We start from the raw sequence: 6,000 nt of genomic DNA on the forward strand, positions 1-6,000 counted from the left end.
GTCGTGCGGGTTTGTAGGTTTAAGATCTACTGAAACGTCTGATAGGATGCGATTTCTCAAATTGGTAAATAATCAAATTCGAATGGATTGTTTAGGTCGTGTGGATGAGTCCAAAGTAGCGCTTACGTTGTTGAGAGTTTTCCATGCGAGGATGCGAAAACATGTTGGAAAGGGTACAATTGAATCAACACGTCCCAATTTTCAGGGTTCGAAAGTTTATCGTTCGGGGGTCGAGCTTGCTGAAATCCCTAGACTAGAGGGAGATCTTGTTTAGAGTTTCCATGCGAAGAAGCGGGGATATCGTGATATCGAGATAATGGAGTGATATGCTTGCTCAAGTTAGTAATGAAAATAAGGCATCGCCTTAAACGTCGGTTCGTAAGGAGACTAGCGAAAAGATTCACATAACCATAAAGGTTATCATGAAATAACGGTCCTTTCAAACAAAGGATAAGGTAAATGTTTAGATAGTCATACTTGTCTGAGAGTTGACAAATCCGTGTCCAAGTCCGGCAGTTCATCGTAAGGTAATCCAATTACTGAGTTGAAGTATACGGAGGTATAAAGTTAGGTTCGACTAAGAAGTAATCCACCTTCATAATTGATGCGATCAGAGGAATCAAAATCCCAAGTCGGCTCAGAGGAAATATTTATTACAAGGTGATGATGGAAATCGAAATCCCAAGTCGGCTCAGAGGAATCTGTAGTGTTTGCATTCGGTAGGAAGACCATTAGTAAAGCGTTTGTGGTCGTTGTAGTAGTTATAGATCATGTGCTTGCTTTGCACCCACCTAATCCTGTTTCGGCCAGCAGCATCGATTCCTTGTGTTTGCCATGTCTGGTTGTCATTCTTGGAGGTTGTGGACTTTCCATCTTTGTTGGCATTGGCATTGAATTTCTTGTAGTAAGCGGTGAAAGGTGCCTTTGTCCAGTCGATTTTGACACGCCTACCCTGTGTTGCCCAATCATCCGCATTCCATAGGCTGGCGTACACTCTCATTGGTTGGCTCTTGGGAAATGGAACTCTAACTGCCTCATGGTTGTTGAACACCCTTACAGGTATGTTATCAATCAAGAAACTGCATTAAAAGTACTTTAGGATCAGTACCTACTAATGGGCTAAGACCATATGATTTGTGTAGAATGTGATCAGACTTACATGATTCTTTGTGAGTTCCATACAATAGTGTATGTGTGGAAGGCCGCAGTGGGGTCGAACCATAGGTGAAATTGTTGTTCCTTATCTCCTTTCCCTTGTGAGTGTACATTGGTGTGGATTGTGTAAGGGCTTCCTGTGGTGTTGCCCAAGAACTCAAAGTCTATTTCATCATGCCCCACGCCTTGTGATGACAACAGATTGTTACATATAAAATGCTTTTTATTAGGGACATGGTAACTTTAATATAGCGTTAGGATACAAACATTGAAATTATGAGGGCTTGTAGAACTCACGTAGAATGTGGTGACAGTACCAGCGGAGTTTCCACGTACCAGTTTAAGTTGCATGTCGAACCTTCCAAAGAGGTACTCGTGTTTGGATTGGAAATCGGACCCGGAGTACTACTGATCGAGCGAAAGTGAGAGATCCTGACCACCATTGGATATTTTAGCACGTTCGCCTCCAAAAGTGATGTCCATTTCATCGTAAAAACTTCCTGCAGATGTAGCTACTACAATCAGACATGAAATTGTTAGAGCGAGCAACTGCACAAGCTTTAAAGTTTGAATGTCCCATTATTGTACTACTTTGTGTGTGTGTGTTTGAGAGAGAGGAAGGAGATGTGATGGATTGATGTTTTAAGTGATGGTTTATATATATATATATATATATATATATATATATATATATATATATATATATATATATGAGTAAAGTGCAATTTTACCCCAGGGGTTTAGGCCAATTGGCACTCTGACCCCCTCTAACGAAATAATTGCAATTTACCCCCCCCCCCAACGTTGATGTTATGTCGCAATTTTACCCCCTGCCGTCAAATAAGTTAACAGATCTGTTAAATAGAATGTGAAATAACTATGTTACCCTTTCATATTACCCCCTATGGTTTGTTCTACTCTGCAATATTACTCCCTCTCTCATAAGCCCACCACCACCATCAACCACCATTGCCACCATCTATCACCACCACCATCTCCCCCACCAAAATCACCATTATCACAGCAACATTAACTAGACCCCCTATGGTTGGTTCCGGTGTCGTCTTCTTGTTCCGGCCTGTTGCAGGTCCTTCACCGGCAGTCTATATTCTTTAAAATGTAAAGGGAGATAGAGAGAAGTTGGAGTTTGTTAGCAGCTAACAACTTCATACCCATTGCAGTTGTTCTTACAGCTATCACATATGCACACTTCAAGTAGCAGATAAAGAAAAACAGATATATAATCAAACCTTTGAAATCCTCTTTTTCACCAGTAACCGTAATTAACACAAACAGAGGAATACAGGTACTTTATACAAGTGAGCCTTTTTTCTGTTATACAAAATTGGATTTGGTATACAGTATAATATTTCTTACCTTAAGAGATAAAACAAATGATTTCTTACCTTAAGAGATAAAACAAAAATCCCTGAGGTTTGAATAATTAAGTTTTCAATATAATTAATGATTTCTTACCTTAAGAGATAAAACAAAATGTTTGCTGTTGACATTTCCAACCTCCATTCTCAAAGGATTTTTGGTCCATGTATGATGGGCTTCTTCCTCTGTGCAACCTCTGAAGAACGGGGGCTCGTAATTAGCAGGCTACAAGATAGAAACAAGTATTTTCAAACTTAATTTATTTTCCCAAAACAAGAATATTAATTATACTTTTCTGGTTCCATACTATTTTTCAGTGAATGATAGCAACAGAACTCTGTATTATAAGTTAATTCACTTAAATATCTTATTCGATAAGAGCAGTTTCTATCAATAAACAGGAAAACCAAAATATATTCCTAACAGCGTGCATAATTAGTGGTTATAAGCTGTTTATGTAAACAATAAGAACAGAGGTTATCAGAGTCTTACCGTGACATCATCATAATAGTGGAGTTTGATCTCCTCCTCAAAACAACCTATGTCTATTCAAGTTGTGATATATAACATGAAATTCAAAACAATAATCTTATATTTCCCACAATGTTCAGAAATCATATTTCCCGAAATTGTTGAATAAGATTTTCTGCAAGTGGATTTTAGAAGTTTTGCCCCTTTGTGTTGTGAGTGAGTGGATTAAATTAATGTTTATTGGCTTGGTAATCCTCCATTTTTGGTACTGAACTGATCAGAATCGATTTGTTTGTCGTTTCGCGTGTAAATTATAGGGGGTTCAGTATGTGTAAAACAGAGATGTAACCAGTCAACATCGTCGCCGTGGCAACGACGGCGACCGCCGTATTCAGCCACAACGCCACCTGATCGTCTCATTGTCACTGAAGCTTCAAATGGAATACAGAAAAACATCGCAGTTGATGTCGCCGGAGAAGAAAGGAAGGAGAGCTTAATAGGTGGAGGGTAAGATTGCAGCGAGTGTGATATATTAGGGTGTTATGCTGAGTAAGATATAAAACTAGTGTGGAAAAGACTATTATACCCTTTGACCGTTAATACTTTATGTTGACTTTAAAAAGAATTAGACAACAGGGGGTAAAATTGCGACATAACATCAACGTTGGAGGGGAGGATAAATTGCAATTATTTCGTTAGAGGGGGTCAGGGTGTCAATTGGCCTAAACCCTAGAGGGTAAAATTGCAGTTTACTCAATATATATATATATATATATATATATATATATATATATATATAGGGAGCCGCTAGAATGAGAACCACCCCGAGTTGTAAGAACCGCGAGAACCACACCATCCGGGTCGCCGTTTATCATGATTTTTTTTACAACTAGATGTGTAAATTATAAACACATCCGTAAAAAAAAAAAAATTTAAACGCCCCCCCCCCCCCCCGAGGGGGTAGTTTTTTACACCACAAGTTTGGTGAAAAAAAAAAAGAAAAATAAAATAAAAACACCAAACTTGTGGTGTAAAAAACTACCCCCTCGGGGGGGCGTTTAATTTTTTTTTTACGGATGTGTTTATAATTTACACATCTAGTTGTAAAAAAAATCGTGGTAAACGGCGACCCGGATGGTGTGGTTCTCGCGGTTCTTACAACTCGGGGTGGTTCTCATTCTAGCAGCCCACTATATATATATATATATATATATATATATATATATATATATATATATATATATATATATATATATATATATATATATATATATAGGGCATGGATGTATAGAAAACTTATTTGTACTAAGAAAACCTAGGAAACCCAATCTATGACCATTGATCAAGATCATCCAATGGCTCATAAAATTTGAAACCTTTTTGAATTAAATTAAATACATGATAAAGTCAATAAAGTTAGTTCAAATGCATATGGGTAAAATTACATATGATATGATTACATTTGTCCAAAAGAAGTCAAAGTAAGTACAAACCATATATTAAAATATCTCTTTCTTTCTCTTCTTTAATTGTCACCATCACCATCAAACCATCATCATTCTCTCTCTTTCTTCTTTCTTCTTTTTGAGAATTCAAAATATCTCATTCTCTCTCTTCCTTCTTCTTCTTCTTCTTCTTCTTCTTCTGTAAATTCACCATCATCATCATCCATTCTCTCTATCTCTCTCTCCATGTTTCAAAATAAACACCAAGAACACACACAAGTGTGTGTGTGAGAGTTCAGGAGGTAGAGAGAGAGATTTAAGAGAGAAGTCTCGCCGGAGAAGAAGAAGTCACCACCACCATCATCATCATCATCATCCATTCGCCGGAGAAGAAGAAGTCTCGCCGGGGAAGAAGAAAAAGGTGCTACGGTGAATCGCGAAACAAGATAAAAACAAGGTGCGACGGTGAATTGAAATCCCTAGATATGAGAGCAACATTTCAGTTGTTATCATCCGGTAAAAGTCACCGGAAAATGGAAGAAAGCAAGAAGCAAGTGCAGAAGCAGATTTGAAGATGAACATGAGAGAGAAGCAGATTTGAAGATGAACATGAGAGAGAAGCAGATTTAGAGAGAGGAACAACAATCTTCATCGTGTTCATCTCGAACACCAAGAACACACGCACAAGTATGTGAGAGAGAAGTATGTTTGAACCTAATTTACCTTGATTTTAGATAGAGAGACAACAATCTTCATCGTGTTCTCGAACACCAAGAACACACACACAAGTGTGTGAGAGAGAAGCAGGTTTGAACTAATTTACCTTGATTTTTTTTTTGTTAAGGTTGTTGTTAATATGTTTTTGTGTGCTCAAAGTGGTCTAGTAATGGTAAATGTTTAGTAGTTACAGGTTTTTGTTTTTTGTATTAAAATCATGTTTATGTAGTAATGATCTCGTTCATTTTATATATAAAAAGTAGTTCTTTTTGCTGCTACATATGTTGTAACAATGTTACACATGTTACTTATGTTAAAATCAGCCCTTTCTTGGACACAAAAGGAGCTACACATATGTAACACATGTTTGTGACGTGTGTTACACTAGAGGTTTTACTGAGTAACCTTTTTTTGTTAAGGCTGTTGTTAATATGTTTTTGTGTGCACAAAATGGTCTACTAATGGGTAAATGTTTATGTAGTTTACAGGTTTTTATTTTTGTATTAAAATCATTTTTATTTTTTTTTTGATATTATCAGTTGTTCTTAGCTTACAAGTTGAAATGTTGAAATGTAATTTTAAATGGGTTGAAATTTATTTTAAATGGGTTGTTAGTTGAAATGTCTTGCTAGCATAATTAGCCACATATGTTGTAATAATGTTACACGTGTTACTTATGTTAAAACCAGCCCTTTCTTGGACACAAAAAGGAGCTACACATATGTAACACATGTTTGTAACGTGTGTTACACTTAAGGGTAACACATCTAAAACAATTGTTGTGGGGAGCACAACTGTCCAGTCTAGAAAACAAAAACAAAAGCTATACGAC

General features: G+C 37.0%; 1 pseudogene; it reads right to left on the bottom strand.

Moving 5' to 3' along the window:
- Window positions 1–691: 691 nt before the first annotated feature.
- Window positions 692–3,680, bottom strand: LOC110864143 (annotated as a pseudogene).
- Between the last annotated feature and the right edge of the window lie 2,320 nt (window positions 3,681–6,000).

Source organism: Helianthus annuus, chromosome 11 (genome assembly GCF_002127325.2).
Source record: "Helianthus annuus cultivar XRQ/B chromosome 11, HanXRQr2.0-SUNRISE, whole genome shotgun sequence".
NCBI lineage: Eukaryota > Viridiplantae > Streptophyta > Magnoliopsida > Asterales > Asteraceae > Helianthus > Helianthus annuus.